The 14,304-nt window shown below is 38.9% G+C and overlaps 1 protein-coding gene across 2 annotated transcripts in view; it reads right to left on the bottom strand.

The window, feature by feature from the left end:
* NELL2 (neural EGFL like 2) overlaps positions 1-14,304 on the bottom strand; it is a 366,586-nt gene that overhangs the window by 71,516 nt on the left and 280,766 nt on the right. The gene's annotated exons all lie outside the window — the stretch shown is intronic.

Genomic DNA, 14,304 nt, shown 5'->3' with positions numbered 1-14,304 from the left:
AATACATCATCCTGAAGTGAAATCATATCAAGGCCCTTCAGGTGGCTAAAAGTGGACTAGATACAGGATGAATTAGAACACGGAGCAAGAAAGAAAAGGACAAAGGCCATAGAAATGAGAAGGATGCCTAAATATGCCTACTATGTGCTCAGTACTATGCGTATAATATCAGCTATCTAATTTAATTTTCACAATTATCTTGTAAGGTACCTGTCACTTTCCTTCACAGTTGAGGATTTTCCCAAAATTTTACAGCCATTTAATAAGGAAAGGTGGCCAAGCTAGCAAAATGTATTTGAGAATTTTTAAATTGGAAAGGGACATCCAAGTACACACATAATGCACATAAGTAAACCTATAAAATCCCACTAATCAAAAAATAAAGATTTCAATATTAAATACTTACAGAAGTAAACAGGAAAAGTATTTATATCGGGCATAGCTGGCCCGAATGGCAAGACGGGGGTCATTAAAAGCTTTATGGATGAAAGGAAGGTTGAAAAGGAAAGGGATTTGATTTGATGTATGATTGTAAACTAAGTGATTTGGTGGCAGGAAATGTAGCTCAGTATGTGTATGTGTATTACAATTTCATGAAAGACTACATAATCATATAATTAGGAATCAATCTTAAATAATTTGATTCTACATTGTGGCTTACTTTCTAACAAAAACTATGTCTTAGTTTTCACGTAATTGTGTTATTCCCATATTTTCAATGCTTTAGTTCTATTCAGACTGAATTTTGATTTGAGATTTGACATCATGGAAATGAAACACAATAGTGAGAGCATGGAAGCATAAAAGCCTTTGGAGCCGATTCATCTAGAATAAGGTATTATATTCTATAGTTCCACAGTTCATCATATCATTGCTGTAATACTTAAAAGAGAATCACCTAGAAAGGAAGTATAAACTGATTCTTAAGAGCTAGAACTTGAGGGATGCGTACATAATAATAGCAACATTACTAGAAATTAATGTAATTGTTTTTGACACATAAACCCTGATAGAATTCGCTTTTACAAGGTTAGACCGCCACACGGTCATTTGTGATTCTGAACTATAGTGCACGCATGTGCGTGATTGTGTGTATGTGTGTGTGTACGTAAAGCACACTGTAATATAGCTAGCCTGTTAATCAGAAAGCAGTATCTACAATATGCCTACCATGATGAACTCCTTTCTTTAGCTAAACTAATCACTGCCACATACACTGAAAATAATCTTAATTTGAATTTATAAATGGCTCTGTTTTAGACCTGGCTAAAGATTTTTAACATTATGTTTAGATTTCAGTTTGATATAATTTGAACATTATGTCCAAAGGCTTTTATGACTTGGGATCCAGAAATAATATGAAGCTACTGATATACTTATTAAGATACTAAAATTTTGATTTATGAAAATTTTTATGAAAAGACATTCATTGTATTCAGAGAAGCCTTTGATTATCACTCTATTAGGTAGTACTACATAACTCAAAAACATTTTTCTCCTTAAAAAGAACAAGGACTAAGAAATGAGTCACAGTTTCCAGCCAGGGATTTAAAGACCAATTTCAAGGCACTACAACAGGTTGAGTTAACACAGCAGATAAGTTCTTCCCTATAAATTTCCTACTGATAAGTTTCATGATAGAACAAGCTTCATCCGCAAAGCAGGTAGCATTTTTTTATCTGAGCAAAAGCATGATTGCATTTTTTAAAAGTACCCTGTCTACGGAAAACCAATTTAGTTCTATTAATGAAAAGGAAGCACAATGTGATTGAGAACGTAATATGGAATTATAGTTCATTAATTCTTCGAGTATGTAATTTTCTAGGCTCCTGATCCCCCAATGATTTCTGCACACCCCCATAGGTCCCACTAAATGTGAGCAAAAGGAAATTTAACTGTGTTGCTATATCACACGTGGCAATGGTGATGCTCACAATTAAGTAGAAACATTGTGAAAGGGATTTTTCCAGTGACTGCTTCGCCATATAGCCTTGTTAACATTTCTTTGTTGTCAAAAATTGATCAATCACAGGCCCACGGACAACTGGGATGGTAACAGTCTCCTATTAGGTGGCCAATACTATCAAAGGAGATGACACTTGTGACAATCGAAGCTGATAATTCAGAACACTTAATTAGGCATGAGAATTAGTTGTATGTTTCAATCTTTATTTTTTTAAACTTGTATGCAGTGTATTTTCCTATTGGTATCATTGCCATGAAGTATGTAAATGCCCATTAAAATTTAAACTAAAAAAACATGTATACTGAATGATAGAACACAGTTGTAATTTTGAGGGCTGACCCCAAAAGTTACATCCTGATTCTCTATCTTTTATAAGGACTGTCTCTTTAAAATGGTAATGCTCTATTTATCTCCCTGCCAAATTGTCCTTGGAACTTAAATTGCTTCATTCTCCTACATCTCAGACATTTCAAAATTGTTACCTGTAGCCCGTGAATATGGTGTCAATTAGTGAATGTCACTATATGCCATCTGAAGAACTGGACGGAAATGTATTTTGTCCAAGCCAAATGTAGCAAAATGTGTAGTACTGCCTTCTTGCCTTGTAAGGACAGCTAACATTTCAAGCTAGCTGTGGAAGCTGCACTGACAATCCCACTGGGGTTCTTCACCCCCAAGGAATCAAGGTCACAACAACCCTATTGTGCTTTATTAATAGGCTCGAAGCACAGCATATACTTAGTAAGAGAGAAAAGCCAGGTGGGATCTTACAAAGAGTATTCTGAAAACAGCTGAGTGAACAAAGGCAATTTTAGCAGCAAGAGGAAAATCCACCACGGAGGTCAGCCTTTAAATAGTCCTTACAATCATTTCCCCTTTTTAGATGGTAGAGTAGTAAATGGGGCAATCTTTAAAGAGTTTCAGCTATTCATTCTCCCCTCTTTATATATTTTTATGCATAGTGGTGCCTTTTTGGCTTAGCCCAGGGTATATAGGTCTGTCACTGAGAATACACAATTCAGGCACAAGCAAACAATTAGCCTGCACTGATATACTGATATACTGTCTCTGATCTCAGATCAGCAATGACTGAGTTTGAAGGATAAATGGTTAAATTTGAGAATGCTTATTAAGAACACAATCAGGTCATTATTTATTTTTTCACAGATTGCCCATTTCCTTCATTCTGAAGTAAAGCTATATAAGGGGAGGGATTTTATCTTGTTCATCAGAGGATCTCCAGTCTTCAGAAGAGTTCCTGCCACATGGTAAGCATTCAATAAATATTTACCAGGTAAATGAATAAGTTAATTTTCCATATTTGGTAAATATCTTTATTAAGATACCAAAATGAGTATTGAAGCATTTCAGCACAATACATGGAATATGAGTTCTTACCCTCAGACTTACAAATATTTTGGGGGGCCCCATGACTATAAGATAAATAAACTGCACAAAAAGTTGATGACACAATGTCTTTTCTCTTGGCTCAGGTCTAAAACAGCTTCCAAGTTTTCAACTGTATTTTAGTAGGAACTTATGCCTCAGTATCAACCATAAAAATTTCATAGAGTATGTAGATTACAGCCACCCACATGAACAATAAACATAACAAGAAAAAGAGAAAGATGGGACTTCCCTGGTTGGCGCAGTGGTTAAGTGTTTGCCTGCCAATGCAGGGGACACAGGTTCGAGCCCTGGTCTGGGAAGATCCCACATGCCATGGGGCCCGTGCTCCACAACTACTGAGCCTGCGCTCTAGAGCGCATGAGCTACAACTTCTGAGCCCACATGCCACAACTACTGAAGCCCGCATGCCTAGAGCCCGTGCTCCGCAACAAGAGAAGCCACTGCAATGAGAAGCCTGCGCACTGCAACAAAGAGTAGTCCCTGCTCGCCGCAACTAGAGAAAGCCCGCATGCAGCAACGAAGACCCAACGCAGCCATAAATAAACAAATAACTTAATTTTTTTTAAAGGGAGAGAAAGAAAGGGAGACCATAACAAAAGTGTTATGGACTTTTTAATATTACTAGTAAAACAGCACATAGCTCAAAACAGAAATAACTCTGGATGGGTCATGATTGCCATTTCGTATTTTCTTCCTCTCTTTAAAGAAATTTTATTATTCCAAGCCCATCATTACATGTTTTATTTATATCTAATACTTTTAAGATCAAATGACTCAAATGTTTGCTATTTTTGATAATAATAAGTTGATTTTCTTAAGAAATATAACAAACACAAAGCTCAGTTTGTTTTCCTAGAAAACACTAGGAATTTTTTTTTAGCAAATATAGAAAGCTTTAATATTCATCTGTTTTAAGATATCTTTTGGACAACTATGTTTCAGTGTTGTTTGGTTTTGAGTCTGTTTATATACAGGTAAATGAAAGAGCTAGAGTAATATAAGGGTGATGGGAGATTTACTGTTTAGATGGTAGAATGGACAACAGCACAGATTTTAGCAACAACCACAACAAAAATGACCACAAATAACTAACCAAGCAAAAGGGCACAGTGCAATGGCTTACCTAAAGAAACATAAGTTTCTGCAGCTGACTGCAGCCACTGTGACATGACCAAACCTCTTCCCATCCCATTTCCAAGAAGCCATGTGAGAGAATAGACCAGATTCTGAGATTCTCAATAATACTCTCAGATCTGGCAAGAGGAAAACTAAGTGGCTTCTCTCTTCTCTTTAGGGAGTGGGAGAAACAGCAGCAGGGGAAAACCAGGTTGAAATAGATGTGCAGGACAGGACTGATTCTCGAAGAGGAAAGTACCAAATTGACGCATAGAATCAGGGGCTGACCCAAAGCCTGAGGGTGAATCTCTATAGAGATGGGACAGTTCTCTGACTTCATGGATTGAACTCTGACACCAAACATTTTATGAAATCCTAGAAGTGAAGGTGAAGCTCAGATATCACTCCCTGGGCCAAGCTCTCCCCTCAGCCTATCAGGCCCTCAAAGCCAGAGAAAATTATGGATAGAACTCAAAATACTGAGTCCTTAAACCACAACCAAGGAAGGCACAGCAAACAGTTCTCAGATGGCGTGGAAAGAAGTCAAATAGAAAATCTGGACCAAACTGTCCAAGTGTGAGTAAAATATGAGGAAAGGGACTTGAATCCAATGCACAAAAACTATGGAAAACACTCAAAACCATACAGCACAGAAAGAAAATAATCAGCCTAGGAAAAAGCATAACCCTAAAAGAGAAGGAAATTTTCCACAGCACTTAATAGGAATATATTGATTTAAAAAAAGCTTTATAAAATGAGACAGTAGAAAAACAAAATAGAAAAGGAAAATTGCAAGCCTAAAGGAAATAAAATTGAAGACCAAAACAACATCTCTACCGAAGTAATGCATATTAAAAACAGAAAGAATGAAACATACATGGCTTAAAATAAAGTTTCCAACTTAAAAGAAAGCTTGTCATATTCATAGAAAATATAGTTGGAAGGAAAAAGAAGATTTAAATCATTAGGATGAAGCTAACAGATATGGAAGACTGGCAAACATAATTCAGCTAAGGGTAACTGGGGTCTCTGAAATAGAGACCCTAATACATGCAAGAGGAAACCTGTTTAAAAATATTTAATATAGTTCTTCACAATGAAGAAAGATTTTAATTATACACAGGAAGACCACACCAATTTCTAGGAAATATGATACAGAATGTTCACACAGACACACTCTCCACTCAGATCTTTGCTTGGCCACCATCTTGGGAACCTTCCAGTCTTGGTTCAAGCACTACCCACTAAGAGAGTTCTCCCCTAAACATGCAATCCCTAGTACTTTACTTTTACGTAACCAGAGTTTTGTTTGTTTCCTCATACTTTCACCATCTGAAAAATCTGTGCAAGTTATGGTTACAAAAAAACTTAAATTTCACAAACTTTGAAAACGTATAGAAGGACCTTCAAGATGACGGAGGAGTAAGACGTGGAGATTACCTTCCTTCCCACAAATACATCAAAAATACATCTACATGTAGAACAACTGCTACAGAACACCTACTGAACGCTGGCAGAAGACCTCAGATTTCCCAAAAGGCAAGAAACTCCCCACGTACCTGGGTAGAGCAAAAGAAAAAAAACAGACACAAAAGAACAGGGATGGGACGTGCACCTCTAGCAGGGAGCTGTGAAGGAGGAAACGTTTCCATACACTAGGAAGCCCCTTCGCGGGCGGAGACGGGGATGGGGGTGGGGAAGCTTCGGAGCCGCGGAGAAGAGCGAAGCCACAGGGGTGCGGAGGGCAAAGCAGAGGGATTTCCGCACAGAGGCACAGTGCTGACCGGCACTCACCAGCCCGAGAGGCTTGTCTGCTCACCCGCCGGGGCGGGCGGGGCTGGGAGCTGAGGATTGGGCTTCGGTCAGAGCGCAGGGAGAGGACTGGGGTTGGCTGCGTGTGAACACAGCCTGAAGGGGGCTAGTGTGCCACAGATAGCCAGGAGGGAGTCCGGCAAAAAGTCTGGACCTGCCTAAGAGGCAAGAGACCACTGTTTCGGGGTGCGTGAGGAGAGGGGATTCAGAGCACCGCCAAAACGAGCTGCAGAGATGGGCGCGAGCTGTGGCTATCAGCGCAGACATTAGAGGATGGCATGAAATGCTAAGGTTGCTGCTGCAGCCACCAAGAAGCCTGTGTGCAAGCATAGGTCACTATCCACACCTCCCCTCCTGGGAACCTGTGCAGCCCGCCACTACCAGGGTCCCGTGATACAGGGACAACTTCCCCGGGAGAACACACAGCTGTTGGAACGTCACGCCGCCGGCCTCTGCCACCGCAGGCTCTCCCCGCATCCATACCCCTCCCTCCCCACGGCCTGAGTGAGCCAGAGCGCCCTAATCAGCTGCTACTTTAACCCCGTCCTGTCTGAGCGCGGAACAGACACCCTCAGGCAACCTACACGCACAGGCGGAGCCAAATCCAAAGCTGAGCCCGGGGAGCTGTGCGAACAAAGAAGAGAAAGGGAAATCTCTCCCAGCAGCATCAGGAGCAGCGGATTAAATCTCCACAATCAACTTGAGGTACCCTGCATCTGTAAAATACCTAAATAGACAACAAATCATCCCAAAATTGAGGTCGTGGACTTTGGGAGCAACTGTGGACTTGGGGCTTCCTTTCTGCATCTAATTTGTTTCTGGCTTTATGTTTATCTTAGTTTAGTATTTAGAGTTTATTATCATTGGTACATTTGTTTATCGATTTGGTGGCTCTCTTCCTTTTTTTAAATTTATATATATTTTTTCCTTTTTCTCTTTTTGTGACTGTGTATGTTTCTTTGTGTGATTTGGTCTGTAAATCCTAAGGTTCTGTCAGTTATTATTATTTTTTTTTAGTATACTTTATAGTGCTTGTTATCATTGGTGGATTTGTTTATTGGTTTGGTTGCTCTCTTCTTTCTCTTTTTATTTTATTACTTATTAATTTTTTTATTTTTAATAATATATATTTTTATTTTAATTATTTTATTTTTTCATTCTTTCTTTTTTAATCTCCCTTTTCTTCTGAGCCGTGTGGCTGACAGGGTCTTGGTGCTCCAGCTGGGTGTCAGGCCTGTGCCTCTGAAGTGGGAAAGCCAACTTCAGGGCATTTGTCCACCGGAGCCCTCCTGGTCCCACATAATATCAAATGGCTAACACTCTCCCAGAGATCTCCATATCAACGCTAAGACCCAGCCCCACTCAACGACCAGCAAGCTACAGTGCTGGACATCCTATGCCAAACATCTAGCAAGACAGGAACACACCCCCACTCATTAGCAGAGAGCTTGCCTAAAATCATAATAAGTTCACAGACACCCCAAAACACACCACCAGACACGGTACTGCCCACCAGAAAGACAAGAACCAGCCTCATCCACCAGAACACAGACCCTAGTGCCCTCTACCAGGAAGCCTACACAACCCACTGACCCAACCTAACCCACTGGGGGCAGACATGAAAAACAATGGGCACTATGAATCTGCAGCCTGCAAAAAGGAGACCCCAAACACAGTAAGTTAAGCAAAATAAGAAGACAGAGAAATACACAGCAGATGAAGGAACAAAGTAAAAACCCACAAGACCAAACAAATGAAGAGGAAATAGGCAGTATACCTGAAAAAGAATTCAGAGTAACGATAGCAAAGATGATACAAAATCTTGGAAGTAGAATGGAGAAAATGACAGAAACGTTTAACAAGGACCTAGAATAACTAAAGAGCAAACAAACAATGATGAACAACACAATAAATTAAATTAAAAATTCTATAGAAGGAATGAATAGCAGAATAACTGAGGCAAACGAATGGATAAGTGACCTGGAAGATAAAATAGTGGAAATAACTAGCAGAGAGCAGAGTAAAGAAAAGAGAATGAAAAGAATGGAGGACAGTCTCGGAGACCTCTGGGAAAACATTAAACACACCAACATTTGAATTATAGGGGTCCCAGACAAAGAAGAGAAAAAGAAAGGGACTGAGAAAATATTTGAGGAGATTATAGTTGAAAATTCCCCTAATATGGGAAAGGAAATAGTCAATCAAGTCCAGGAAGTGCAGAGGGTCCCATACAGGATAAATCCAAGGAGAAACACTCCAAGACACATAATGATCAAACTACCAAAAATTAAACACAAAGAAAAAATATTAAAAGCTGCAAGGGAAAAGCAACAAATAGCATACAAGGGAATCCCCATAAGGTTAACAGCTGATTTCTCAGCAGAAACTCTGCAAGCCAGAAGGGTGTGGTAGGACATATTTAAAGTGATGAAAGGGAAAAATCTACAGCCAATATTACTCTACCAAGCAAGAAGCTCATTCAGACTCAAAGGAGAAATTAAAACCTTTACAGAAAAGCAAAAGCGAAGAGAATTCAGCACCACCAAACCAGCTCTACAACAAATGCTAAAGGAACTTCTCTAGGCAGGAAACACAAGAGAAGGAAAAGACCTACAATAACAATCCCAAAACAATTAAGAAAATGGCAATAGGAACATAGATATCGATAACTACCTTAAATGTAAATGGATTTAAATGCTCCAAACAAAAGACACAGACTGGCTGAATGGATACAAAAACAAGACCCGTATGTATGTTGTCTATGAGAGACCCACTTCAGACCTAGGGACACAGACGGACTGAAAGTGAGGGGATGGAAAAAGATATTCCAAGCAAATGGAAATCAAAAGAAGCTGGAGTCACAATTCTCATATCAGACAAAATAGACTTTAAAATTAAGAATGTTACAAGAGACAAAGAAGGACACTACATAATGATTATGGGGTACCATCCAAGAAGATATAACAATTGTAAAAATTTATGTACCCAACGCAGGAGTACCTCAAAACATAAGGCAAATTTTAACAGCCATAAAAGGGGAAATCAACAGTAACACAATAATAATAGGGGACTTTAACACCCCACTTTCACCAATGGACAGATCATCCAAAATGAAAATAAATAAGGAAATACAAGCTTTAAATGATACATTAAACAAGATGGACTTAATTGATATACATAGGACTTTACATCCAAAAACAACAGAATACACTTTCTTCTCAAGTGCTCACCGAACATTCTCCAGAAAGACCATATATTGGGTCACAAATCAAGCCTTGGTAAATTTAAGAAAATTGAAATCGTATCAATTATCTTTTCCGACCACAACACTATGAGAGTATATATCAATTACAGGAAAAAAATTTGTAAAAACTATAAACACATGAAGGCTAAACAATACACTACTAAAAAACCAACAGATCAATGAAGAAATAAAAAATACCTAGAAACAAATGACAATGAAAACACGATGACGCAAAAACTATGGGATGCAGCAAAAGCAGTCGTAAGAGGGAAGTATATAACAATACCATCCTACCTCAAGAAACAAGAAACATCTCAAATAAACAACCTAACCTTACACCTAAAACAATTGCAGAAGGAAAGAAATCATAAAAATTAGATCAGAAATAAATGGAAAAGAAACGAAGGAAATGATAGCAAAGATGAAAAAAACCTAAAAGTTGGTTTTTTGAGAGATAAACAAAATTGAAAAACCATTAGCCAGACTCATCAAGAAAAAGAGGGAGAAGACTCAAATCAATAGACTTAGAAATGAAAAAGAAGTAACAACTGACACTGCAGAAATACAAAGCGTCCTAAGTGACTACTACAAGCAGCTATATGCCAATAAAATAGACAACCGGGAATAAATGGACAAATCATTAGAAAAGCACAACCTTCCGAGACTGAACCAGGAAGAAATAGAAAATATAAACAGACCAATCGCAAGCACTGAAAATGAAGCTGTGATTAAAAATCTTCCAGCAAACAAAAACCCTGGACCAGATGGCTTCACAGACGTATTCAATCAAACATTCAGAGAAGAGCTAACACTTATCCATCTCAAACTCTTCCAAAATAAAGTAGAAGGAGGAATGCTCCCAAACTCATTCTACGAGGCCACCATCACACAGGTACCAAAACCAGACAAAGATGTCACAAAAAAAGAAAACTACAGGCCAATATCACTGATGAATACAGATGAAAAAATCCTCAATAAAATACCAGAAAACAGAATCCAACAGCACATTAAAAGGATCATACACCATGATCAAGTGGGATTATCCCAGGAATGCAAGGATTCTTCAATATATGCCAATCAATCATTGTGATAAACCATATTAACAAGTTGAAGGAGAAAAACCATATGATCATCTCAATAGATGCAGAAAAAGCTTCTGACAAAATTCAACACTCATTTATGATAAAAATCCTCCAGGAAGTAGGCATAGAGGGAACTTACCACAACTTAATAAAGGCTATATGTGACAAACCCACAGGCAACATCGCTCTCAATAGTCAAAAACTGAAACCGTTTCCATGAATATCAGGAACAAAACAAGGTTGCCCACTCTCACCACTATTATTCAACATAGTTTTGGAATTTTTAGCCACAGCAATCAGAGAAGAAAAAGAAACAAAAGGAATCCAAATCAGAAAAGAAGAAGTAAAACTGTCACTGTCTGCAGATGACATGATACTATACATAGAGAATCCTAAAGACGCCACCAGAAATGAATTTGGTAAAGTAGCAGGCTACAAAATTAATGCACAGAAATCTCTTGTGTTCCTACACAGTAATGATGAAAAATCTGAAAGAGAAATTAAGGAAACACTGCCATTTACCATTGCAACAAAAAGAATAAAATACCTAGGAATAAACCTACCTAAGGAGACAAAAGACCTGTATGCAAAATTATGACACTGATGAAAGAAATTAAAGATGATACAAACAGATGGAGAGATATACCATGTTCTTGGATAGGAAGAATCAACATTGTGAAAATGACTCTACTACCAAAAGAAATCTACAGATTCAATGCAACCCCTATAAAACTACCAAAGGCATTTTTCATAGAAGTAGAACAAGAAATTTCACAATTTGTATGGAAACACAAAAGACCCCCAAGAGCCAAAGCAATCTTGAGAAAGAAAAACAGAGCTGGAGGAAATCAGGCTTTTGGACTTCAGATTATACTACAAAGCTACAGTTATCAAGACAGTATGGTACTGGCACAAAATCAGAACTATAGATCAATGGAACAGGATAGAAAGCCCAGAGATAAACCCATGCACATATGGTCACCTTATCTTTGATAAAGGAGGCAAGAATATACAATGGAGAAGAGACAGTCTCTTCAATAAGTGGTGCTGGGAAAACTGGACAGCTACATGTAAAAGAATGAAATTAGAACACTCCGTAACACGATACACAAAAGTAAACTCAAAATGGATTAAAGACCTAAATGTAAGGCCAGACACTATCAAACTCTTAGAGGAAAACATAGGCAGAACACTCTATGATATAAATCACAGCAAGATCCTTTTTGACCCACCTCCTAGAGAAATGGAAATAAAAACAAAAATAAACAAATGGGACCTAATGAAACTTAAAAGCTTTTGCACAGCAAAGGAAACCATAAACAAGACCAAAAGACAACCCTCAGAATGGGAGAAAATATTTGCAAATGAAGCAACTGACAAAGGATTAATCTCAAAAATTTATAAGCAGCTCATGCAGCTCAATAACAAAAAAACAAACAACCCAATCCAAAAATGGGCAGAAGACCTAAATAGACATTTCTCCAGAAAAGATATACAGATTGCCAAGAAACACATTAAAGGATGCTCAATATCACTAATCATTAGAGAAATGAAGATCAAAACCTCAGTGAGGTATATCACCTCATACCGGTCAGAATGGCCATCATCAAAAAATCTAGAAACAATAAATGCTGGAGAAGGTGTGGAGAAAAGGGAACCCTCCTGCACTGTTGGTGGGAATGTAAATTGATACAGCCACTATGGAAAACAGTATGGAGGTTCTTTAAGGACTAAAAATAAAACTACCGTATGACCCAGCAATCCCACTACTGGGCATAGTTCCTGAGAAAACCATAATTCAAAAACAGTCATGTACGACAATGTTCATTGCAGCTCTATTTACAATAGCCAGGACATGGAAGCAACCTCAGTGTCCATCGACAGATGAATGCATAAAGAAGATGTGGCATATATATACAATGGAATATTACTGAACCATAAAAGGACACGAAACTGAGTTATTAGTAGTGAGGTGGATGGACCTAGAGACTGTCATACAGAGTGAAGTAAGTCCGAAAGAGAAAAACAAATACCATATGTTAACACATAGATATGGAATCTAAAAAGGAAAAAAAATGGTTCTGAAGAAACGAGGGGCAGGACAGGAATAAAGACACAGATGTAGAGAATGAACTTGAGAACACGGGGAAGGGGCAGGGTACGCTGAGACGAAGTGAGAGAGTGGCATGGACATATATACACTACCAAATGTAAAATAGATAGCTAGTGGGTAGCAGCCGCATAGCACAGGGAGATCAGCTGTGTTCTTTGTGTGCAACTATAGGGGTGGGATAGGGAGGGTGGGAGGGAAAGACAAGGGGGAGGAGATATGGGGATATATGTATACGCATGGCTAATTCACTTTGTTATATAGCAGAAACTAACACACCATTGTAAAGCAATTATACTCCAATAAAGATGTTATAAATAAATAAATTTATAAATACTCAAAGCTGCCGATGAGATCCCTTAGTATATCTCCAAAGTATGGAATTATGCTAGTGAATTAAGTGGGCCCTTCATAACTGAAGCAAAAGTGAAGGCTGTTAACTGGCTTGAAGGAAAAAAAAATGAAGCTTCACCAACTCCTCAAAACCTCAGAAAATGTGATTGTTTTATTCCACCCAGGAACCTGGACTTAGTCAAGTGTAGGACTAGTTCTGTTCCCTTGGGATTATCATTTTAAAATTCCTCAGACGAATAGGTGCAAAGTCATTCATCCATGTTGGCTCACTTCCAAATGGCAAAAGCCTCATCTAGACTTTGAATATCTTCAGTGGCCGTCTGCTGACCTTTCTGCTCATTTCCACACGAGCAAGGGTGGAATACCAAGCCCACGTCCCAAGTTCACTCCTCACGTCGGTCACATGACTGATTGCCGCTACACTGGAAAGTCATCAACTTGTCATGGCTTGAGTGGCTCACAGAAGCTCCTGACACCCCAGGTGTCACCCTCCAATACTCCCAAGACAATAGCTAGACTAGCAGAGCAGTCGGGTATCAGGTAAATGCTTTCTTTCCTGTTGCAGGGAAGTTTGCTGAGGCCCAGAAAAGGGGGAAAAGACATCATCACATCCAGCAGCGGGAGCCAGCCATCTCCCCATAGGGTTGATGGAGAAGCACCAATTCAAGAACCAGCAACTCTGCCCCCCAAACCACCCATGGAAGAGCCACATGAGAAATGGTTTTTGAAAGTGTTCTTTGGAAATCTCTATCATGTCATGGTCTAGTCAGCTTTTTAAATGGAATCATAAATTCCTGGCCACCTCCACGTCACCTGTGCCCTGAGAGTGACTCTGCAGAGACCGGAAAAGGGACAGCTGAGTGTGCGGTGAGGTTAGCAGCTATGTGTGGAGTGAGGGCTAGAGGGCTTGGTTACGCTGAACCGCAGCTGGGCGGTACAGATGCCAGCAGGCCAGGCTGGCAGCAGCAGGAAGACTGACCTGAACTCAGTAATCTAGCATTTCTACCCCTTAGTGAGAAGCACATGGTTCCTTGTAAGACAAATAGATCTCCAGCAAAACAATTTTGGCAAAAGGAAGGCATTTATTCATTTAAAAAGTACACCCAGTCAATTATGCTGTGTGATTACATATGTAGAAGAAGCTGTGCAAATATATCTTGTCATACCTTTTTAAAATTTGTAAAGATTTTTGTTGAAATATAGTTGATTT

Source organism: Neophocaena asiaeorientalis, unplaced genomic scaffold (assembly GCF_003031525.2).
Source record: "Neophocaena asiaeorientalis asiaeorientalis breed wild unplaced genomic scaffold, Neophocaena_asiaeorientalis_V1.1 scaffold134, whole genome shotgun sequence".
Taxonomy (NCBI): Eukaryota; Metazoa; Chordata; class Mammalia; order Artiodactyla; family Phocoenidae; genus Neophocaena; species Neophocaena asiaeorientalis.
This window is presented reverse-complemented; position numbering and strand designations above follow the sequence as displayed.